Source organism: Peromyscus eremicus, chromosome 2 (genome assembly GCF_949786415.1).
Source record: "Peromyscus eremicus chromosome 2, PerEre_H2_v1, whole genome shotgun sequence".
NCBI classification, from domain to species: Eukaryota; Metazoa; Chordata; class Mammalia; order Rodentia; family Cricetidae; genus Peromyscus; species Peromyscus eremicus.
In genome coordinates this window covers 108,976,886-109,002,869 of record NC_081417.1, presented here as the reverse complement: position 1 = coordinate 109,002,869, position 25,984 = coordinate 108,976,886, and positions in this window count along the sequence as shown.

Sequence of the window (25,984 nt, the reverse complement as noted above, 5' to 3'; positions counted from 1 at the left end):
TTCTGAATCTGGGTTACCTCACTCAGGATGATTTTTTTCTAGTTCCGTCCATTTGCCTGCAAACCTCATTATGTCATTGTTTTTCTCTGCTGAGTAGTACTCCGTTGTGTATATGTACCACATTTTCTTTATCCATTCTTCAGTTAAAGGGCATCTAGGTTGTTTCCAGGTTCTGGCTATTACAAATAATGCTGCTATGAACATAGCTGAGCAAGTGTCCTTGTGGTATGATTGAGCATTCCTTGGGTATATGCCCAAGAGTGGTATAGCTGGGTCTTGAGGGAGATTGATTCCCAATTTTCTAAGAAGGCACCATATTGATTTCCAAACTTTTGTGACACTAGGAGCAAAATAGTCAGATAAGATAGGTATACAAATCAAAACTTAATGACAATTCATAAAAAAATATTTTAATAATTCTGATGTATTTATCTAACTTATTCACAAAGTAAAAAGCAAATTTACATACAAAAAATTACTGTGGTAACTAGAGTTAACAAAAAGGCCAGTCATTGGGAGATGGTTAAGTTGGGCCATCCTACTACTGTCCTTTGCTATCCTCATTTTGTTAGATGGTCTTGAATGCCTACCCCTTCCTCTTTCAAATTTATTCTGTTTGGCTAAATGATTTGTTCAACTTCAGCAATATTCAAGATTCTTTTTGAAAAGCAAAGAGGTCCACGCTATTACCATTGACTTGCTTTGAGTTGAACCTGCTTTGACTCTGGACTGTGGCACCCAGGCGGGCATGCTGACTTCACCTCATGGGCATTGTTTATCTGGGACAGCACTCAACTGTGGGCTGGTGCTGGCCTTCCATCCTTCATTTTGCTCACTTTGACTTTTGCTGTTTAGCTCTTTGATTTCTCTCTAACTTTCCTTTTTTTTTATTGCTGACATTTCTTTGTTAAGTTCTACTGAATTCAGCTCAACAAGCAATCATAGAAGAATTGACCATATTTTCCTTTTTTTGAAACAGGATCTCATGGTGTATATCTCAGGTGGGTCTTGAACTTCTGATCCATCTGACCCACCCTCCCAAATGCTGGGTGTGCAGATATTTGCCAACAGCTTTAATTGAACACTTTCTGACTTTCAGACACTGAAATAATGACTGGAGACATTTATGAAAATAAATGAGTGGTCTTTCTACTAAGAAGTCCTCGAAGACCTTGCATTTCCTAAGGATAATCTCGCCACCACTGTCATCCTCATTGTTAGCATATTCTTCAAGCACTGGACTAATTATGTTGCATGAATCATTTCATTTCACTTTATTGTGAGGATTCTCTTTCTGGAATTACTCCAACTTTTACCCTGGTATTGAAAGCATTTGTTTGAACTCTAGCTCTTCCCGGATGCTCTCACTTTCCTGTATGGTAATGATTGTGAGTATCTCCAAAGCTTTTTTGTGTCACCCCTAAGGAAGACCTGGGAAGCCTGGACAGCCTGGGTGTGGTATGTTTCTGACCTATCTACACTTGAAACTAAAATGTGCGCGCTATATGCTGTAATATGTCAGTGGCTGGCAAGTGTCAGGCTTGGATGACCCCAGACTTGCTTTGGGTAGACCTAAGAGACACAAATGTGAGCCATGTGATTAGGATCCTCAGAAGACTTCTGAATCTACTCAGGAGGTAGGAATTAACCTAAAAGCTGAATTCCTGCCAGAAGGATGGTGAAACCATCTAGTTTGAGATCATTAACTTTTAACAACATGATATACTCTAAAGTGACATTCAGAAGGAATGGCTAAATATTTTGAAACAAAAAGACTATTATAAAGAATCTCATTAACTTTAATAGGCTGTTTACAATAGCCTGTGTCTACATAATTATGGGCTCTCTCTATACAAAGTGAATTTATTGGTCATTTACTAATATGTTAGATATACATGATACCCAACAGCTTGATGCTTATAATGAAAGCCTCATTTGCATTAGTACTGGGAGTTAGTCTGGGATCCTAAACTGTCTGTGTAGAGGAGATGCTCTATACTTACCAAGAGAATTGTAGCAGTTGGTCAGATGACAGCAGGGGCTACTGCCCACTTAGAGATCCTGTTTCAAAGGGATTTGTTATCTGTGGGTGAGGATGGGAGCAATATGGGCCTTTACCTAGAATCACTCTTCCAGATACAATGGAGGTTCTGGTGTCCTGCTATTCTTACATGCAGAGCTTAATACTGAACCAGACACCTTCAGCCTAATAAAGAGCATAAGAGCCATCCAAATAAAACATACTTGGAACAACATCAGTGGGCACTCTACTTGAAATGGCTAACCTGTCCAGTAAAAATTTACTAGGATTTTGCCTACATGCCTGTATCTGCTCACTATCCCACTCTGGGGCTGGATGTTACTCACATTCAACAGATGAACAGATAAAGGACTGGGAAGGTTATGTAGGCAGTAGGCCTTGGATTTTGTCATGAGTACCTGTTATTTTTAGACTGCAGTAGTTTCAGAAAGGTATACGACTCCTGCTGGTCTCTTTAACTGTTTAGATCAACTTTGTTGAATTCAGGAAGAGTTCTACTTTTCAGGTATTGCATTCATTCTGCTTGGAGGTGGAGCTGTGAGCTGTTTCATGCTTCTAGATGAAAATACAGCCATCTCTATGTGCAGAAATGGCTTAGATTAAAAATTCGTGAATGTTGCTGAGTTGCAATAGACACAATTGAAAAAATGTCATCCCTCTTGCTCTGTCTTTAAGAGCAATGATTAATGTACCATTGCAAGATGATCTATGTGCCCATAGATTACTGCCTGAATCAGGGTGTCTGCTTTATGACTTATTATTTGCCTGTGATCATTGAACATTTTAGTTAAAGATAAGTGAGGATTAAAGCACTTTCCTTTTTGTCTTGCAAGAATTTTTTTTAAAGGAAGAGGAAAAATGAGAAAAATCAGGTAGGAAAAGGACTGCACTGAGGCTCGGCTAAAATTAAGCAACTAGAATCAAATTAATCATTTGTCTGTGAGCATGTAAAAAGTTTAACAGCTATTTAACAGTAAAAACCCTAAGAACCTCTGCCGTGATAGATAGCTAGATATCAATATTCTTCTGTATATCACAGGATCACAGATGGGTGCATTAGCAAATCATGTGATTTTATAACTCTTGAAAGACAACGAGAGGGGAAACAAATGAATTTCAGGTATCTAATTACAGGAACTTAAAAATGGATATGTATTATTGATCCAGTTCTATTTTGTGATGTTTGCTATTTGTATGTGTGTGTGTGTGTGTGTGTGTGTGTGTGTGTGTGTGTGTGTGTGTGTGTTTTCCTGTGGTTTTTCTTCCCCACTGTGGCAGAAGAAGGAGAAAGCAAGCTGGTCTTTTTAATTTATTGCATTACATTAGTTGCACGATAAGATTCTTTGAAGATGATTGTCTTGTGAATTCCAGTTCCAGATCAGTGGACATTTGGCTGGAAGGATTTATATTGTGTGCTCAGAGAATTGGGCTTTAAATCAGTGTTAGTGGAGGCTACCGAGGGCTTGGATTTTACAACTGCAATAACTAACTCACTGGGGAAGTGTATATGTGACCCTTTTCTGATATTCCGAGGGAAGTGTGTGTGTGTTTGGTCATCATTGCTTTAAATTCTAAAAAGCAATGCAACAGAAACATTAGCTTTCCTGTGGCCATGGCTTTGTTTCACATGGCAAAAAATGATTCCATATAAAGGGGAAATAGTTGTATTACTTTGCAATTTGTAGGAGAATTGAACTTTCGAATCCACTGAAGAACACTTGGATTGAATTTTATCAGGATCAGGGGAGATTTTAAGCCGAAGGTAGCTTAAGTCCCTTGGAACATTTTTCACCCTCTCTCTCTTTCTCTCTCTCTTCCTCCCCTCTCTCTTTTAAAAGAGATCTTTGTTAATTAAATTGATGGCAAAAATATGCCCTAGGAAAACAGAAAAGCATAGATTTATTTTATCCATTTATTTATTTGTTTATTTGCCCCAAAATTATTTTTTTTCAAACAAGTACTCACAGAAGCTAGGCTCTGCTTTTTGGAGTGCCTTGTTTGGCACTGGTAGGAGCCTGATAGGAGTTATGATAGAAAATGCAAAATTCTTTGGAAGCACAGAGGGAATGATAGAATGCCCCGAAGAAGGGTATATCCATAAAATGAAGAGAAAAAATACTATATGATGGCTTGGTCTTCATGACCTAAAGTTCAACTAATATTGGTAGATCTTTATGCTTTGTGTGATAGACTGTAAGATACAGTTTAAACAAGATGTCAAAATCCATAGAAAACACCCTGAAAGTCTATAAGGCTCCCTGGGTGTGGTCTCCTAATGACAGAAACCAATCCACAGCTATCTAAACTATGGTTTTGACTGTATTCCTTTACCACTGGATTAAAAATCTGCTGACTTTCCTCTTTTTAAAAGTTTATTGGTGCATTTACAGCTGTCCAGTGCACAATTGGGCAAATCCATTTTCCAAAACAACAGCCTTTTAGCGGTCTGTATTAAGCCTGTGGTCAGCTATAACCCATAGGCAGTTTTTGTAATCCATACAAAATATTGCAAACCTTTCTGTATCCCCTAGTTTTGCAAAATATTACAAATCTTTTTGCATCCCAGTAATTGATTATTTTGAATCTGAAAGCAGGACTTCATATTTATTCCTTTAAAGTTTCTTGACTTTGCTTTAATGCTCCAGTTTAAAGACAATTTTTTAAACCTTCATTTTGTCATCACCTTTATTAGCCATTCTTTCCCAGACTATGGCATCAATAAACTTGTTTAATATGCTGCCTATATCTTTATATAGATCATTGCTACAAATGTAAAAGGAAGCAGATGGGAGGTCACTTCCTTTGGAATATGTGTGTTTAAGTGTAGTTCAGTTTAGCCAAGCATGGTGACATCCCCCTATAGCACTAATGCTTGGAGGCAGGATGAGTATGAGGGTAAGAGCAGGCTGGGCTATATGGCGAGACCCTCTTTCAAAGACAGAGAAAATACTCAGTTTGAGCATTAAGCTGTCTTATTATCCAGATAGCCCCATAATTGCAATTGTTGTATTTACATTGATCAATTTCCCAGGAAATCCCTTATCTATCTGCCTGTGGTGGTTTGAAAGAAAATGGCCCCTATAGGGGGTAGTAAATGCTATTAGGAAGTGTGGCCTTGTTGGAGGAAGTATGTCACTGTTGAGGGTGGGTTTGGGGTCTCTTATACTCAGGGATGCCCAGTGTGGCACACAGTTCTCTTTCTGATGTCTGCAGACCCAGATGTAGAACTCTCAGCTACCTCTCCAGCACCATGTTTGCCTGTATGCTGCCTTGTTTTCTGCTATGAGGATCATGGACTAAACCTCTGAAACTGTAAGCCAGCTCCAATTAAATGTTTTCCTTTATAAGAGTTGCCATGGTCATGGTGTCTCTTCACAGCAATAGGAACCCTAACTAAGACACCATCCAATTTCTCGTTTATTCTTGCTATTGAGATTTAATTAAATAGCAAATATTTTTATTTTCTGTGATGGTTAACTTTGGTTGTTGACTTCACCTGATTTGGAGCCAATTAAGCAAAATGTCTCTGGGTGTACCTGTGAGGTTATTTAAGCAGGGAAAGTGTGGGTGTCATCTTCTAGCCATGATGCAGATATGCAGTTTTTGCCTTTGTGTCTTATTGGTGAGTTCATCTACACTATTTGTGAATTCATTCACCCTGCTGTTGCTTGGACTCTTTTCACTGACATCAGAACTCAACTTCTTAAGTCTTCTAACATGGACTGAAGGCCAATGGCTCTTTGGGATTGCATCAGCACCAGACTGCACCTGCTGAGGTATCCAGTCCCATGGGATCAGTAACTACTAGGTTATCAGCCTCTCCAGGTTTTGTTTAAACCCTAATGAAATTCATTGGGTAAAAAAGACTTGAAAGCAGAATGAGAAGCTTATTGGGAAGAAGAAGGGAACAAGGGATGGCAATTGGGTGAATATGATAAAAATGCATTATGTACATTTATAAAAATGTCTAAAAATAATGAAAGTATTCTGATTTGGTAGAGTATGATGGTTGTCCCACTTATCAGCTCATTAAAGTACTTGGGAAAAATCTCCATAAACCTGGCATTTGTGGTGCTTTTCCTTGGATCCACACCTTTTCCTAAATGTCTTTAAATCAACTATAGCTTAACAATTTTCTATTGGGATTACATTTCAAGTTTCCAATGCAGAATTACAGTTTTGCTTAGTTTATGCTTAGTGTGCACTAGGCATCTATCTCTTCAAGTGTTCTACATGATTTATTTCACTTGTATATTATCCTAATGCTATAAGGATTAGCACCTACAATACACAAGCAAGGAATGAGAGCTATCACAGGTTAAAACTTTTCGCAAAGACCATGAACTAATGCAAGGTCTAAAAAAAAAATCCAACCCAGGCAGTTGGACTCCTGGCCTTTTGTATTTTTGTACTAATTCCCAGGAGGCAGGGGTAAAGAAAAAAAATCTGCCTTTGAACTAGAACCAAGTTCCAAATCCAAAACCAGTGAGAAAACCCACAAATCTTTTTGTTTTCTCTATAAGATTATTTGAAGCCACATGATAAAGTTAAGATAATATGAATTTTCTAGGGTGCTGGCAAGAAGTGATAAAATTGTATGACTTAAAGGACATAGCTAAGTAAAGAGCATGTACAAACTGTTCAACAGAGAGGTCATGAACATACTCATAGGTATGCATAGGGAAACGTTCTCCTAGCTTATGAGCTTTCCTGGCTTCCAGCTCAGCTTGCAATATTAGTCATCACTTTTTTGTGGAGGTCTGAGAAGGTGGTAGGAACACCAGACCAGAATGCCTAGAAGCACTGGGTCATTTCTTTTATAAAAAGCATCTATTTCACATTGTAAGAGTACATTTTTGTGTGTGTACACCTGATAGCAAAATATTTAGTTTAAAAGTAAGACAAAGAAAATTGGCTCTGAGACATTTCATTATTTTTGCTCACTTATTTTGTATCTTTGTATTGTATTACCTGGCACATATTAATACTCGATAAATGTCAGTCAAATGAATGAACATATTCCCACAATAACCATCCCCAGCTTGTTCTGAAGTGAAGGAAGAAAAGTTAGGATGTATTTTCATCACAAGGGCTCTTTGTCTCTATTGCATATTTTGGTTCAAAATGCTCAATGCTGCAGTTTCTTCCTCTTCAAGGATTTTACTTAACTGTGGAAGGGACATCCCTCTCTCACCCACTCCAGGCACGTTCTTCATTTTGAAACACATAACTTATTTATTATGTTATGCAAATGAAGGTACAGCCAGTGGTGCCACGCTCTGTGAAAGGCAGAAGGAAAAGGACCCTATAAATACAAAGAACCTGGACCAGAGAGCATTTTATTACAAGCCTCGCTCCTTCCTTAAAGACAGTAAACATAATGAATTTCTCTTTGCAACTGAATTTATGAAGATAGATGGTTTTCTCTTTGGTTGTTTTAACCGGGTTTGCCTTGCAGTCTGAGGCAGAGCTGCAAACCCACACAGACACATTCATTGCCATCCCTAATGACAGGATGCCATGTCTTATGTATGACTGAGTGGGACTTTGGAAAGTGACACAATGTTCTACCACAGGAATGGCAACGGCCCCTCCTCTTTCCACACTGCAGTGGAAGGGCCCCAGTATTTTCTTTAAGGGAAACCTTGGGCTGCTTTAATTCCTACAACTTCTTGAGGCACGCTTTTCAGAGTCAGACTGCTAGGGGAAACAAAAAATCTTTTGCTGACACTTTTTTAAAATGCCAACCTAGGACTCGGTGGCATACAGCTTTATATTTGATTCTCATTCATTCAGTCCACACTTCGGCTTTTTTGCTGAGCTGACACAGAAGGGAGAGGTAAAAGCGAGGGGAAGAGGGAGGAGGTGGGAAGCCTGTGAGCTCCATGCGTAAATGCCTTTCTCACTCAACACTCCGTTCAAGCCTGAGTGCTCATGCACAGCCACAGAGGGAATGGGCTCCATGGTGTTAATGATGACAGCGTGCATCGTTGGCTATGCAGATCACAGAAGAAAGCCATTCTGCTGAGCTCTAATTCCATCAGGATCATTTACCTTTTGAAGGATAGAAAAGAATGCATTGAAGATCAAAATCATCAGCCTTATTTGGCTTCATCCAAGATTTATGGCAGCTGCTTTCAAGGGCAACTGAGAAAACCAGCTGCGGAATTCACATCTGTACCATTTCTTGTCTTTCAATATTTTATAAATGTTATGAGCAAAGTCAATCTCTGGGGACATTAAAATTAAACAACCTCTGTCCCTTCCTCATATTGGAGCCAGCACACATATCAATAATCTCTGTACTTAAATATTCTCATTCTGTACCATACCTTTTAGAATAGATGTTTCAGAAGCCTGAGCTTAGTTTACTGTTAATTTACTAGGGGTTATCATGAATGTGGGATTCATGCCTTTGTGGTATGAAAGGCATTAAAGTTTAATTTAAGTTGTTAATAATAAAGTGCCTATTATATCCAGCTTTAGATATGAATTCATGCAGGAAAAAGCAAACATTTAGTGGCTATCAACCAACATTTGAAATGAAGGCATACTGTCTTTATTTAAGTGCCTTGATATGTGGCCAAAAAAAAAACAAAAAAAACCCAACTCATTAAAAAAAAAAAAAGAGTAAGAGGACATTTGCCGTGATCTCTGAGGAAGTAAATAATGTTGCTTTGGTTCCCAGAGATGCTTTGATAGTTGTGACAGAAAGAAATATATCTTGCATCCATATGATAAAAGACTATAATATAAGTGAGGCTGATGCAGTGGCTCACAAATTATCCTGAGGATCAAGCATCATGAACAAAAATTGATAAGGCAAATTAGCTTTCTATTTGCAAGATTCTCATGGGCTCTGAACTTTTCTTTCATCATAAAGCATTTTCAAAGCAGTCCTGAGTGGCATCACTCCTACAGATCTTTGTGGTACATTCCATTATTTACAACAAATAAATGCTTTTTGCAGCTAGATCTGCCAGTGTTTTGACTCTTAGCTGCTATGTTCCTTGTCACAAGGAAGGTAAAATGTCAAATGCCAAAAAGAAATGGACATGGGTTCACCAAATGAAGTCTGACTCCTGGGAAATGTTGAATATTGAATGAATAGCTGTTGGGGCAGTGAATGGTGGAGCCAGAGAGATCTCAGTTCAAATCTGTGTTCTGCCCGAGTAGCTGGGTCACCTTGGACAAGTTACTTCATATCTCTGATGTTAAACTCAGTATCTTCCCCCAACCCCAAAATGGAGATATTGGTATATTTTGCTGCTGTGAGAATCACATGATTTAACACAACCATCTTGTGGCAACAATGGTGTTTGGTACATAGAAGAGGTTTGATAAATAGTGGATTTTTAAAAACCCTTTGTTATTAGGATTCAATGTGATAGTCACAAAATGGTCATAGGTGTCTATTCTATGTGCTTATCTTTGAGAGGACATTATCTATGTAAGGGACTCAGATGAGAGACAAGAGAAAAGGAGGGGAGGCATGGACAAAGAAGGAGAGATAGAGATAGAGATAGAGAGACAGAGACAGAGACAGACAGAGAGAGACAGACAGAGAGACAGAGAGAGACAGAGACAGAGAATGTGACTTAGGTGGGGCACATCTCAGGAGGCAGTTGGACTACTGACAGTCCTTTTCCACAGCACTCTGCTTGGCCTGTGTGCTTCATTCTGCCAATGGTTTACTCAGCTCTAGTTATGTCAAGTTTCTGGATCACTTTCAAAGAATACTGTACTTTCTGCTTCAAGTTCTTTGTATTTACTATCTCTCATACCTGAAACAAATGTTGTCCTGGTTTTAGCAGGAGGAAATAATGGATTTACTCACCTCTTACTCATTATCTCCTCATGAGGGACTTCTTATTCATTCTCACTAAGGTAGCCCCCTCACCACCATTTTCTGTACAATAGCCTTTCTACTCCCCTAACCCTTAAAATAAAATTATACTTCTTGATATATTTATCATCTTATATTGTCTGTCTTCTTTCATGCTTTAGCTACCTTGCCTTACTTAGTATAGAAAACACTATATGATGGTGGTGGTGGTGGTGGTGGTGGTGGTGGTGGTGGTGGTGGTGGTGATGGAGATATGATGATGATAGCTACAGTAAGAATAGTGAGCACTTAAGCAGCTCTGCCTGTCTGTGTGCTGCCACTGTTCTGTCCATATGTGTGCTACTCTAATCCTCCCTAAAGTAGATGATATAATATGATGATTAGTCGTTATTTTCAGCTTGGTTGGAGGGAGAGACACTGAGGTTATCTCAACATGCATGTGAAGATATTTCTAGAGATAACTGGTGACTGATGGGAGAATGTGGACTGCACCATCCAATATGCTGGGTTCTCACAGGGAAAAGGGAAGGTGAAATCCAGTCAGTGGAGGCACACTCTCTTTCTGCTTTTCGGTTGTAGAGCAGCTCTAACCCCATTCTATCATCTCAGCCATGATGCTCTCCTTCAGTGAAGGTCTCAGTGATGGGGCTGCTTGCCTCCATGTACTCTAACCTGTACCTGAAGTTTTCCTGTGTCCACCCGACTCCTGAAGCTGCAGCCGCTCAGACCCAAGTGAACACACAGAGACTTACATTACTTATAAACTGTATAGCTGTGGCAGACTTCTTGCTATCTAGTTCTTATATCTTAAATTAACCCATTTCTATTCATCTATAAGTTGCTACGAGGCTTGTGGCTTACTGGTACTTTTACATCTTGCTTCCTCTGTGTCTGGCTGGTGTCTCCTGACTCTGCCTTCCTCTTCCCAGAATTTTCTTCTCTGCTTACCCCGCCTATACTATACTTCCTGCCTGGCTACTGGCCAATCAGCATTTTATTTATCAACCAAATATCAGAGGAACACACTCACAGCATACAGAGCAATATCCATAGCACTTCCCCTTTTCTTTCTTTCTTTTTTTTTTCAAAAAGGAAGGTTTTTAACTTTAACACTAACCTCTGAAACTGGGGGCTAAAACAAGTGTTTATTATAACAGTAGGAAGTCTGACTAGTATGGTTGGGTATAGAAGGTATAGAAAATGAGTCAGGCTAGCTACATGAGTTACATAATAGTAAGCCAAAGACAAGAGAGTGAGCGTGAATTCAAGTATGAGAGCAGATTTCTACTTCACTTTTCACAGAAGCTTCCTTAGGCAGTGGCTAATTTAGGACACACTACCCCATAAAACAACAGCTTGGCATTTGAGAGAACAGGCTTCTTTAATTTTGCCCCCATCCTTCCCTTCTGATGTAGGCCCTAAAAAAAATTCTTGGACTTTCCCTTGAAGTCCCAAAACATTTATTCCAGAAGTGTCCTTCCTATACTCAAAGGGGAAAAAAAAAGACATCTCCTCATTTTATTAAACCTTAATATGGCAAGAAGAATCTGAACAAACAACTTTACAAAGTCCCCTTGTTACCAATTAGATCATGTATTATTGCATTTTTACTAATCATATTTCTCTGTGACTCCTTTTCTTCATCAAACTTAGGGTCAAAATTCACCAGTGTCTCCGAGTGTTTATTTCTGAAGGGCTTTTATATTAAACATCCACAGGAAACAAACTCAAATGCTTTTGTCTTATGAATCTGTACTTTGGTAAAGAGGATTCAGCCATGAGCCTAGTAACGGGTAGCAGAAGAAAACTTTTCTCCCTGATGTTGGACGTGAGTGTGTCAATGATTGTAGCTTGATCCTGAAGGGACACTAGCCCATTTGAACATGTGGCTCTTGTCCCCATTCCCTCTGTCTTGCTAAAAAACTGTAGATTACATTCCTAAAGCTAGCCACCAAGGTCTATTCCCTTATTTGGCCACGTCCTCCTCCTGAAGCTTACTACTAAGGTCCAGCAATCAGAAGCCCCTTTGGCTCACTTAATTAACATGCCCAAATAAAATTAAACTCCTTATCCTAACACGAGGTTTCCCCCTTTACCTTTATAAACCTCCATTTGCCTATGGGCCACTTGTCTCCTCTGTATCCAGAGGCAGACCTTTGTCCCTCCAGGACAAACATCCCTGCCCCTTTCCCTTGTCCCCTTCTCCTTCTCCCTCATCCTCCATCTCCTTTACCATCGCATCCTAGCCCATTCTATCACAGACCTCCCCTTTTTCTCTTCTGAAGAATGACACCTGCAAGGTCATTTGCTGCTGTTTTTCTGCCTGAGTCAGAAAGCAGCCACTTTAACTTTTCTTCCCTGCTTAATAAAGGAACTCTCTGTGAAAACAGGTGTTTGGGTGTGCATTGTGCCTAATCTGGGATCCAGAAGGGAGCCCCCACTGTGTGGGAGTCCCCTTCAGGTCCTTAGCTCTTTGCTCCTCTTCTCTGTCCCTCACCTGCCTGCCCTACACTATTACCTCCTCACTGTAGGGTGGCATCAGCTTCTGGGTTTTCCCAGCTGCTAAGAAGTGGTGATTGGATTTTCTTGTATTCACATTGCTCAAATAAAATATTGGGTGCTCTGAAGTTTGTTTGGGGGAAATAATAATTTAGGAGAGGGTGTTCGGACTTCTGAGGGAGGTTAGACACAAATCATTGGTCCTAATCTCTACCAAATGAAACCACCTATAGCCAACTCGTGAGCTGTGCTAAGCAATTGTGGAGTGACGCATCTTTTCATCTTAAGCTCATTTCCTGCCGTGGTAGTGCATTTTCAGCCCAGCAGGCAGACATTCCTGGGGCTTCTGTCACAGTTCTTTGTTTAGGTCTCAGACACTATTTTCCCTGTATTGAAGATGCAGGGTCCTACCTGGACCATCAGCTCTGGCACTGAGTGATGAGAGGTGTCCCCTAGGACTCTGGAGATGTGTGGGTGGTGGCCCCCTCACATTAAGAGGCCGTGGACAGCTGTGGTGGAGAGTTAGCCTATGTGTTTACACTTTGCTTCCTGCTGCTGCTGTGGCTGTCACTTTGCCAGCTGTCAGGTGCTCCAGCCGGTGTCAACCCTAGCTTTATTTTATGCTTGATGTCAGGATGATGACTTGAGGGTGGATCTACTTCTTCTGGAGTCAAGTTGTGTGGCCTTTGTGACAATCATTTTCCACACAGAAGAGGGGGTCACTTTTCCCTTTGGTTTCTAGATGGCTGAGATGAGTGTGACTTTTAGGATAATGAGTAGGGTGTTAATATTTTATTATTACAAATTATGATTATACCTTATAATTACAAAGTGCTTAATTTGATATTAATACTAATTTATTCATGCAGTTTTGTCACAAATGTTTGCTGCATGAAGCATGCACACAGAGGCCTGGAAATGGTGCCTAGCCTTTGCCGCGCTGCTGAGCAAAGCCAGGAGGATTTCCGCCCTTGTGGAGCTGCAGCCTAGAGTGGCAGAAGGCTGTCCCTAAGGTCATCAGTGTGAAATCACAGCTCTCGTAAGGTGTATGAAGACGCAGCTATACTCCAGGGTCTGATCTCAACAGGGAGGCTGGGACAAGCTCCCCCAAGGAAATGGCTCTGGATCAGGCGTAATGAGGGCAGCATTTGTGAAATATGCTATCCTTTGTAAAGGGGCTCCCCACTCACTCTTCCACTCTCACTGTCCCACTCTCCAGTGAGCCCTTTTACCAGACGATGACTAGAGTACCAAGAGCAGCTCTGTGAGCGGCCTCAGGTCAGTCATGTCACTAGTAGAGGGAGAACAGGAACCAGACGCCTGTCTTCTGGAACCTCTGAGATGATGCAACAGATCTGGGGGCAAACTATGCTCTTCTAGTTATTATTCAGGCAAATTGCAGTCTTCTAGCTCCTACTTAGCCTTGGGCCTTCTCACGTGTAACGTGCTTGGCTGTTAATGCTCTTTTCACAGAGCTATTGAGCAAATGATATGAGGTGGCACAATATATTAGCCAACATTCATTTTCCCTTTAAGCCCTTTCTTTGTGATCTTTCCTCTCTCTACTGCTCCACCCTTCCAATGCTCTGCAGGGTGGAGGCATTCTGTAAGAGGGGGGAGATCTTGGAAATCACCCCCAGAGATCTTGTATGTATATTAGTTCTGGTTACTCTGCATGGATGTGTGTACTTAAATATGTCCTTTGCAATATATCAGATTAGGACACTGCACATTTCTTCTTAGCTACCTAACAACTACATCTTTTTGATGCATTTGATAGCTTTCCAGCATAGTTGTGGTATAATGATCACTCTAGGACCAGAATAGTATCATTTTCTTTTTCTTTCTGAAGCTCCCATTTGACTCAGTTATAGTTACTAACTTATTACAGTTCTTGGATACGTTTGCTTCTTCTCTTTTAAAATATGCTTTTGACATTTAAAGTGTATGGCTTTATTATTTCAGTTTATTTTAAATATCAAGTGTGACTTCCAGGAAGAAGGCAGCTTGAAAAGGATTGATTATAGAACTAGAGGCTTTGACTCTGGTCTGCTATACTTACCGGAGGAGTAGCCTAGATTGTTCAATGTTTTTGGCCCTTGGTTTCTTCACCTGAAAAATGTGGAGACCGATAGCTTCTTTATAGACACTAGTTAGCCAGGCATGCTGGCCCATACATTTATTTTCACCATAGAGAGGCAGAGGCAGGGGGATTTCAGATTTCAAGGCTAGCCTGGTCCTCATAGTGAATTATAAGACAATCCAGGTCCTACAATGAAACTCTGTTCAAACACACATTCTCTCCCCCTGCCCTCTACCTTTCCCCCCACACAAACTATCCAAATAAACAACACTGTACAGATGTTGGTTACACAGGAGAGCCTTATACGTGACACAAGGATAACAATAGTTCTAGTAATGTGGTTGGAAGGCTTAAGTCCAATATGTTTTGTAAGATGCTCAGCACAGGATCGGGTAAATGATAAATGTTGGTCATTATTATGATGGGTGAGATATTATGTTAAAAGCTGAAGGGACTATAAATAGAACAAGGCTCTCTCTCTCTCTCTCTCTCTCTCTCTCTCTCTCTCTCTCTCTCTCTCTCTGTGCCTGTGTGTGTGTGTGTGTGTGTGTGTGTGTGTGTTTGTGTGTGTGTGTGTGTGTGTGTGTGTGTGTGTGTGTGTGTGTAATAGGAGATGCTTGGGATGTTCTGGAAAATGTGGTTCCAGTAGGCTATGATTTCTGAGCCATTGTTATCTTTTGTATGAATTATGTCAACCTTGAATCATCTCTATTTAGAATGTCACTGGACAATGTGATATCGTTTCTGGCAGGCTTCCTTACTATTCTTGATTAGACTTCAAGACCATATTTGCAACTATTTATCTTTGTTCTTCTAACCTTCAAATATTCTACATGGGTAGTTTCTGTATGGAACAAAAATGACTGCAAATTTTGCACAGAGCTGGGACAGGAGGATAGGTTTTTGACTGATGGAGTTGAGCTGCAGAGTTTTGATAACTTGTTGAATGGGGTGGAACCTCTGAAAGTAAATGAGTACTTGGCAGTTACAATGTACTCATGAAGAAAAATAATGGTAGAGGCAAGGAAAGGGCCAGAGGACAGGGGCTGTGCAGAAGGATTAGGAAGCTGGTCTTTATGGAAGAAAGGGGTTAGAATAAGGACCATGTGTTGGAGCTGTCAGGGACAATGACTAGATACTGTGCAGAAGTGCATAATACTGCTGCTTTGAAGATAAAAGGTTAGAAAGCTCACTTGATGAATGTGAATGTGTTATAGACTTGTAAGGAAGGGCATCATGACAATGATTTTCTATCACATTGTTCTTCTAAATCTTGACACTCATGGGAGCCTTATAGCCAAGGCAATGATCACTTGAAACCTATGTGTTTTAATCAGCAAATGAGGACATTAGGAGTTAAAAGATAAAGATCAAAATTTAAAAATATAATTGTTTCTGAGTACTTATTTGCCCAAGAAAATAAATGAACTCTATGTAAGGATTCTGAATCATTACAGATGGAGAAAAAAACCCTTGCATCCATTTACCCATCCACCTAACCATTTATCTAACCATCCAGACATCCCCCATCTATTTAACAAATAATTGCATCATTAAAAATGAAGGTGTTTGTCTTATATTTTGGTCCAAAAAGTAGAATGAGAAAAATATGCATGAAAAATTAGGTAGGCAGTTTCCTTAGAAGAGAGGGAATAGTTTGTTTTGAGAAAAAAAGTTTTTTATTTTATATAAGAGATTTTTCTAGTCCTTTTACATATCAGCCACGGATTCCCCTGTCCTCCCTCCTCCCACACCCCCAGCCATCCCCCATTCCCACCTCCTCCAAGGCAAGGTCTCCCCTGGGGATTCAGCCCAGCCTGGTAGATTCAGTTGAGGCAGGTCCAATCACCTCCTCCCTGAATCAAGGCTGAGTAAAGTGTCTCAGCATAGGCCCTAGGTTCCAAAGAGCCAGCTCATGCACCAAAGACAGGTCCTGGCTCCACTGCCTGGGGGCCTCCTAAATAGTTCAAGCTAATCAACTGTCTCACTTATCCAGAGGGCCTAGTCCAGTCCCATGGGGGCTCCTCAGCTATTGGTTCACAGTTCATGTGTTTCCGCTAGTTTGGCTATTTGTCCCTGTGCTTTTTCCTATCATGGTCTCGATATCTCTTGCTCACACAATCCCTGCTCTCTCTCATCGATTGGACTCCTGGAGCTCCACCTGGGGCTTGGCCGTGGGTCTCTGCATCTGCTCCCATCAGTCATTGGGTGAGAGTTCTATCATGACAGTTGGGGTGTTTGGCCATCTAATCACCAGAGTAGGTCAGCTCAGGCACTCTCTCGACCATAGCCAGTAGTCTATAGTAGAGGTATCTTTGTGGATTTTTGGGGATCTCTCTAGCACTCTGCTTGTTCCTATTCCTGTGGAGTCTTCATTTATCATGGTATCTCTTTCCTTGTTCTCCCACTCTATTTCTGATCCATCTGGGATCTCCTGCTCCCCTAAGTTCTCTTTCCCCCGACCCTTGCCCTCCATTAACCTCCCTCACCCCCAGTTTTCTCATGTAGATCTCATCTATTTCTCTGTTGCTGGGTGATCCCTGTGTCTTTCTTAGGGTCCTCTTTACTAGGTAGCCTCCCGGGATTTGTCAGTTGCAGTCTGGTTATCTTTTTTTTTTACATCTAGTATCCACTTATGAGTGAGTACATACCATGTTTGTCTTTCTGAATCTGAGAAAAATATAAAGTGAGTTTCATCTCTTCCTTCTTCCTTTCAGCTTTCCTTATTCTTACGTTTCAGACATTTTTTGTGGGGAGGGGTACTGGAAATTCAGTCTAGTGGGATAGTATTAAGCAAATATCCCTAGTTGTTGCTAAGTATTGTAAAAGTAAATCCAGATAAGGTCCTGAAGTCCCAAGAAGGAGTTTGGATGTCACTGTATCCAGCTGGAAAGGAGCTCTTGGGACCTTCAAGTAAAGGTCCAGTGGAATCCAATTTGCCAGCTGTTTGGGGGAGGATTGTAGTTAATGAAGACTGGTGGTTCTTTTGGCTTTAGATGTGTTCATTTCTTTTTACCTTTTTGTTGATTTATTTTTCTTGTGTGGATATGTTGGGCACTCACGTGAAAGTCAGAAGGTAGCATATGGAAGTCAATTCTCTCCTTCTACATGATTTCTGAGGTTCGAACTTAGGTCATCAGTAGATACTTTCAGCTACTGAGCCATCCCAATGGCTCAGATCTGTCCATTTCTCATATGTTAAAGGAACAATCATTCCTCTTTTGTTATTAGATGGCACACTAGTTAATACAGATACAGCCGCGTTTCCTGTCTTTCGGAAACTTGAAGTAAAACATTCCTAAGCTGCAGTTTCATCAATTTGTCTATGAACAATCAGTCCAAAATCTGTGCATTGGTTTCAACAGTTGAAATTTAGCCAAATGATAATTCAGATAATTCAGATAATTCTTAACCACTTGAGTGGTTAAGACTTGCTTTTACTGAGAGATCTACAGGCATTCCTGCTCAGGGCAGAGAGAAAGTGTGGGAAGAATGAGACTCTTTCTAAAAGGAAATTTCTTATTGTGTCTCTGTGTGTGGTATGGATGTGAGAGTGCAAGTGTGCATGTAGCATGGCATAAATATGTAGGTCAGAGAAGCACTTTCAAGAGCTGGTTCTTTCCTCCTACCTTTACCTGGGTTCTGGGGATGGAGCTTAGGTTGCCAGGCTTGTACAGCAAGGCTTTTAGCTTCTGAGCCATCTCACTAGACTGAAGTAGAAGCCTCTTGATTGAACTGCTGAGATGCTGGTGGGAAGGTCGTGGTCTCCGAGCACCCTGATACAGAGAGTTCTATAGAGTTCAACCTGGTGCCGGTGGCCTCTACGTCACGGTCGTCACTAGGGGGTCAAAGTGTTTACTTGATATTTCCAGCATTTCTGAAGCTAAAAGCAGTTTATATAATAGGTTTAGGTAACAATGACAAATTTCTCAAGAGGATGGAGAAGACTCTGTAGTTAAACTCTCCTAAATTCCCAAAGGAATGAATTACCAGTTTTCAGTAGTGTCTGTGGTCTTTGGAGAACCTTCTTGGAGGGTGTCCCATGTTCCTCTGGGCTGTGCTCATTGGAGCCTCTCCTCATATTTATTAGAAATTGTTATTCAAGTTGTCTACTGATGCCTCACAGTGAATCACCATCTCTCTCATAATCTTCTCACTTACTATTGTAGGAAACAAAGCATTTCAAATTATTAACAACTCCTTGCATACGCATAGCCCTGTGCCAGACAGGGAAGACCCAAAGGGGCCCTGACACACTCTTTCCTCAGCCCCTGAGCAAATATGAGACTCTCCAGGATCCCTGTGAGACTAGACATAAGGGTGGATGGGGCTGTCTCCAGTCTTGGGAAACATTTCTCAATGCTTTACTCTGTGGCTTTGGGGAGCAAGTTAGTTATCTCTTACTACAGGTGCGTTTGCCCAGTCAGTTAACCTTCCTTTCTGGTCAGCCCTGTTGTAATACAAGCCCTGATGGCAGGGCTGGGTCTGTCCCTGAACCTCACAGAAAGCCTGGTCCCAGTGGCTGAAGCTTTTCTTTAGGTTGTGAGGCTCTTGCCTTATCTGGGCACCAAGCTTTGGGCATTATTTATAAAGGGATAGTAGAAATAAAAAGTCCTCTGTTGACATCCTGATACAGAATTTTGCTCATTGATTTTTAAAAATTATGTTTCTTTCTTTCTATCTCTTTACCCCACCCCATTCCCTGTCTCTATCTCCATCTCCCTCCTCCCCCTCCCTCTCTGCTCTTTGAGACAGGGTCTTACTATGTAACTCTGGCTGTCCTGGAACTCACTATGTAGACCAGGCTGGCTTTGAACTCATAGTGATGCTTCTGCCTCTGTCTCCTGAGTTCTGGGATTAAAGGTGTGTATCACCACAATCAACTCCACTTTCCTATTTTACTGGAAAGGCTAAATTACTTGCTTAAATTTTCTCAGACAGGTAAGAGCAGATATGTGTCTAGATCCTGGGTGTAGGGAAAATGGTCCAGCCAAAGAAACACACCCTGACCCTGAAATCACAGCCAAAGAAACACATTCCGCCCCTGACCAATGCTGCACAACAACCAACCAATCCCTGAGCAGGAAAACCAACCAATCTCTGAGCTTGTTCAAGCTCAGGGATTTGAAATCCAACCAATTCCTACCCTGAAAAATCTTTGTCCTGGAAAAAACTCTGCCCCTAAGAAGCCCTATATAAGCCCTGTACCTGTTCCCTTGGGAGCTGCCTTTTTCCACCCGGGGAGAAGCAGACACCCCTCCTGGATTTTTCTCTCCCAATACATCTCTTGAATGAGGTTTGGGTGAGACCTTCTTTCGGGGGAATGGAGCAAAACAGAGAAGTGAGCCAGGGCAGAGCAGAACTGTAACACTTTTGCTGGGGAAACCCTCCCCAGCAGAAGCAGAGTTGTTATACTAGGGCAACCTTTCCCCGGAGCAGGGCTGAAAGCGGCTACACTTATGGTGACTTTGTGGTATTCCTTGGCTCCTGACTGCCAGGATCCCTTTCCACCCCCGCTGCAATGCTTACATTTGGTGCTGTGACTCGGCACTAGACACTGAATTTCTTTCGGTATCTTACTTATTTTTAACCTTTTCCTCATAGAATTTCCCCTTTCTTTCAAGCACCACTGGGGTTGAAGCACAAAGCAGAGGCTGAAGAACAAATCAGACGGTCTCTTTCCCTTTGCCTCACACCTGAGCCATCAACCCTATGGCGCAACAGCATGTTGCTTTGGCTGATTTGAGTGCCTACTTTTGCTTAAGGATGTGCAAAGTCTGATGGGGTCTTCGTGTATGTTCACCACTTTGGTGCTTTGATGGGGGAATCAATGGATCCCCGAGGGTCTCAGAATGCCCTCGCATGGACACAAAGATCACAAACTAAACCAGGCTGTGGCCTATGGGAGTGGAGGCTGCAAAAGAATGCAGTGGCAGCAGCTGCTTCTTTTATATTGAGGTCAGTCCAAGCACACAGCACAGTGTGTCTAGTTTCTGTTGGAGGGTAGGAGCTGCCCATCTTGAGCTCTTCCTCCCGTGTCCTCCGAGTTTCTGTCTGGAGAACTTCTATCGCTCTGGGTTCTGACAAGTAACACAGATGTAACCAATCAGAGGAATTCTCTGGAGACTTTTCTTGAGTAAACACACAAATCTATTTTTAAGTTCAAGGTGCTAGAAGTACAGATGTGAGCCCCACTACTGATTGCCATTACTCTGTGTATATCTTCAAAATAAAGCAACAGGTAAAAGGAAGTGTAGCTAAGAGACAGAGGAGAAGATGTATATCTAGGGGCATCATTTAAGCCCCTGGATCTAGGTATGCCTGAAGCCTAGATGGGAGTGAATCTTTTCTCTTTTCCTTTTTACTTATTCTCAGGGTAATTGAGCTGCACGCTTTGTGACTGTAGCAGTTAATATTGCCAGACTGACTGATCTAGTCCCTGAAGAGGCAATCTTTGTAAAGATTGTCTTGGCCACGCCTACAAGGGATTATTTATTTAGGTTAATAGAGATGAAATGGACCAACCTAGATGTGGTCAGTACTAGTTCATGGGCTGAGGTCCTGGACTTGTTAAAAAAGGAGCAAGCTAGTTGAGCATAAGCATTCATCTCTCTCTGCTTCCTGACTATGGATGCCGTGTGACTGCTGCCACACCCTCCTGCTGCCCTGACTTTCCTCCCCTGTTGGACTGTATCACCGAAGTGAGAGCCAGAATAAACCCTTCCTTTCTTCAGTTGCTTTTTCATGGTATTTTATACCAGTAGCAGGAAAGTTATAATACAGTCACTGATAGTATAGATAATGTCACAAAAATTAGAAATCCAAGAGAAAAAAATAAGTGCACTTATTCAAAGCTGACAAGGCATCTGTCTTTATGTGTTTTCTGTTTCTGCTGCACTCTAAACTCAAAGGTTGAAACATATGTTGAATACAAGGGCATATCTTTGGGTATGAGTAGTTACATGCTGAATTCCGTCTCTCCAGGAACAGTTAGAACAGACTGGAGATGAACTGTCATTCTTATGTGCAGCTGCTTTGAGTGGTGCTCTGTGGAAACAAGTGACAGACAACTTCCAAATTTCCTCCCAACCATAATTTTCTCAGAAACAGTCCTGTTTGTGGCAGCACTTGCCTTAAAAGCCCTCCACACATGCCATCCATTTGTTGCACATGATGAAGCTAATCCCGGGCTGGCCCCAGGCTTCTTCTTGCTCTATGTGCTTTCTGAGACAAGAGAGAGATGGAGAGAAACAGCTTGTGTAGAAGGGACAAAAGGGTTCAGCTCTGCTAAAGGTTCCCTCCAGCCAGGCGCAGGTGGAATCTCTGTGCCCAGTGATTAAAGCCCAACCCACTAACAGAGCTCTGTGGGGAAGGCAAATGGTGCAGAAATGGGTTGTTTTTCTCATTTTTGTGACCTGTGTTTGAAAAAGGAGTCTTTGGCTTCTGAAAAACACCCACAAGCTGTAGACGAATTGCTAAATCGTCTTATTAATAAAAAAAACATGGAGCCAGAAATTGGGGTTAAAACTGAGAGATCAGAGGAATAGGACAAGCCACAAGTCAACCTCACCTCACCAACCTTGAGTCTCCAAAGAGACCTGCTTCCTGTATACCCACGCCTATATGCCTTTCTGTTTTGCCAGCTTATTTCCTTTCCACCCAGCTACATCACTTCCTCTTCTAGCTCAGCTCTGTCACTTCCTGTCTGTCTGTACAGACCTCCAGACTTTTATGGTTAGTGCTGGGATTTAAGGCACGTGCCACTATGCCTGGCTCAGTTCCCAGTGTGGCCTTGAACTCACAGAGATCCAGACAGATCCCTGTCTCCCGAGTGATAGGATTAAAGGTGTGTGTTACCACTGCCTGACTTCTATGTTTACTAAAGTGACTGACTTTTTCCTCTGACCCTCAGATAAACTTTATTGGGGGACACAGGTAAAATATCACCACAACAAGCTCTGGGGGATATAGGCTTGCTTTCAGAGGTGGAGTGGGTCATGGTAGAGCTGGACTTGATGCTAGTTGATTTTTACCACAAGATGGTGCCCTGACTTCTAAATCTTTGTTTTTGGTTTTAGTCCTGAGAAGAAACCTTATTCCAATCATTGCAGAATAAAGGCAATCTTGACTTAGGTTTCTTAATGTGTGAAGGCTGACCTCACGTCCCAGCTGGAATTGTGTTTCCATGCTTCAGATGGGGCTGTTACTGTTACAGTGTCATTATTAATGGAGTGGGTTCAGGTTGGCCTTCATCTCTGCTTTGCCTAGGAGCCTGACCCTCTCCCTCAGGCATCATGGAGGTAAGGTAAGGCATACAACAGGGCTTCTTAAAGTAACTATGGTGCCTGACCAAGAATTAAAGTTTCTAACCTGTCCTAGCTTGGCAGTATCAGGCCAAACAAAATAAAAATGAGTAACTAGAGAACTGGACTGAAAGACATGAAATATAATTACAATTTTATCACTTTAAGTTACAACTGGCATTCCATTTGAGTAAATAGAATCAAAATAAAATAATAGAAAAAAGCAAAACAAAACATAACAAAAACCACATATAGTTGCCTTTTAAATGTGTGTGCACAGGTGAGTTTTCTGAGGAACTGCAACTACATTTGTGAATTGTAAAACTAACATTCATAATGAAATAGTAGCAATCCTCCATACTTGCCTAGATGCACATTTGAAGTGTATAACATTAAAAGTTTTAAATATCTTGGTTCTTATTGAATTTGTCTTACCTTAAGTCAGACTGGTGACAACATTGTTAGGGAAAAATGGATACCTAACTTATTTTATGTTTTGTGTTCATAACATTCATAATAGAAAAAAAAACCAGACCATAATACAAGAAATAACTGACTTTGGCATAGTTGAGGGAAGAGCTAGTCGTGTCTGGATTTCTCTTTTCTCTGCTCTTCTCTTCTCTTCTCTTCTCTTCTCTTCTCTTCTCTTCTCTTCTCTTCTCTTCTCTTCTCTCCTCTCCTCTCCTCTCCTCTCCTCTCCTCCCCTCCTCTCCTCTCCTCTCCTCTCCTCTCCTCTCCTCTCCTCTCCTCTTCTCTCCTCTTCTCTCCTCTCCTCCCTTCCCCTCTCCTCTCCTCTCCCTTCCCTTCCCCTCCCCCTTCCCTCTCCCTTCCTCTTCCTCCCCTTCCCTCCCCTTTTCTCCTGCTCTTTCCTCCCCCTCCCTTGTCTCCTCCCCTCTCCCTCCCTCCCCTCTTCTACTTTCCTCTCCCCTCCTCTTCTCTGTTGTCTCTCCATTTCATGAGAAGTTACCTATTCCTGTTTTGGTGTGTTTCTCTCCAATACCCATAGGTTTCTACTTCTGAGGGGCCAACCCCTGGCACTCTTCTCAAGAGGATTGTTCTAGAGAGCAGGAAGCAACTGACAGTTCACATCTTACCCCTGGTGTAGCTGTAGGGGAGCTCCTATGATAATTAACCCTCCAGGGTCCTCCTAGAGGACCAGGCCAAAGTCCAACTTGGGACAAGCTTTTCTTGTTGGTTTCCCTTCTTTGGTCTTCCTCACTCGTTTTTCAGAGTTTCCCCATCCTCCCAGGAACACTTCCTTAATAAACTGTATATCCAGCATCTTTGTCTTCTTGCCTGATCCAGGGACCCTAGTGGAGTGTCAGGAGCCAAGTAGCCTAACTGATTCTCATGGGAAAAAGCAGTGTACCCAATCTTCCGTTAACAGTTTCAATAGCAACCATTTTTCAACAAAACCACAGTATGTACCTTTTGATCTACTCCCTGAAACATAATGGTTTGCTGTATGGTCCGTTGATCAGGCCCTGGAACAAAGAGACCTTTTCCTGAACCCTACCTTACCCTAACTTCCTCCTAGTAACTTTCCATACCCCTATCTACTTCTCCTAGCTCCTAGCATATATAAACCTGATTCCCCTTGCAATAAACGAGACCTTGACGCAACTCAGACTGACTTTGTCTTCCTTTATGCGCCTGGTCTCCTTTCTCTCTCACCCCCATTGATCTTTCAGGAGGTGCCTCCTCGGGTCTCATCAAATAACGTGGCCCGCGGGACGGGTCAGTGGAGGGTGCTATGAATTTAGAGTACTTTAGAAATAGGAACAACACCCTATATACATTTATCTTCTGCTTTCAGAAAGTTGCCCATGGCAACTTCAGGATTTAAACTTCTTCACTTTAATTTAGAGACTAGACATACCAGAGACATTTAATGCGTGGATTTTTTTAAAACATAAATTTGGAACACTTGACGTATATATTGTTTTACATAGATCTGGGCCCTTTTTTCTCCTCTTTGATTTCAGTGAATTTGTACCCGATTGTTTTCTCTTCTTTCTGATGTGACTAAAGGATTTTGCCCTTGATACTTTGCAAATATTTACATCAACATTAATCTGTTTTGGATGATACATTCCCTAAGGTCATTCTGAGATGGTGGCTTGTCATTTAGCTTTGCTTGAAATTAAGAAGTATAGCAAAACATAACAAATTAAAATATTCTGACTAATTTGCAGAAATGCTGCTTTGATTGCTGAAAAAATTAAACAACATTTAAAATGGAGAGCAATTTTGTTACCTTAAAGTGTATATGTACTGTAATGTCAATTATCCCTCATTACAGATAAGTATTACATTCTTGGCATCTGTAATATGCCATTTAATCTCACAACCCTGAAAATGATCTGTTTTTCTTCTCACTTTTAAAAAATAGATGAGGCATAGAGAGAGTAAATAACATTTCCAGGATTGTGATTAGTAAAACGATGGAATGGTTATTTGAATCTAGGTCTTTAGACCACATTGCTTCTACAATTGAACAAAATTAGCAAGCTAAATATTAGTGTACCCCATCAGCATTAGGAGAGGGTCAACAAATATGTGCAAATGAAGTAGTCATTTTCCTGTAAACAGCATTGTTATGGTATTTTTTTTTTTACTAGTTTAAAGAAAAATAACAGAAATCTGCCTTTCCATCTTTAGTGGTGTCTATTCTTTAGTGGCCTCAAGCATCTGACGTCCATGTCTCCCATAGTCTTCAGTACAGGTTTGAGTAGTGTATCTGTTTAGCCTTATTTGGTAAGTGGGACAATTAGAAAAACACAAAGCTGCCTTATCCAATGTTGATAAGGTAGAAAGTGGAAAACAACAAGATTTGGACCTAGAAAACTACACACTTGACATCTATGCTTTGTGTTTAGTAGAGTACTGAGCCAAAACTTCCCCGTGGTGGATAGATCAACTGAATCTGTGGGTAGGAATACATCAGATTGAAGATAATATTTCCTTAGAGTGTTTTACTTCTCGTTGATGATAAGTAGGTCCATAAAAAGAGGAAGCAAAGCCATGGGTAGGGTAGAATGTGTAAGGCTTGAGGTTAAAGAAGAGTCTTTTGGTCTTATCCCCCATATCCATATTCTCACTATAGCTGATTCTGTGCCTATAGCTCCCCTGAAAACAATACTCTTTTTGAACTGGGCAACTATGGATTTCAGAAATTCATCATAGCCCAGTGTTTCTCTGCATCTGGTATG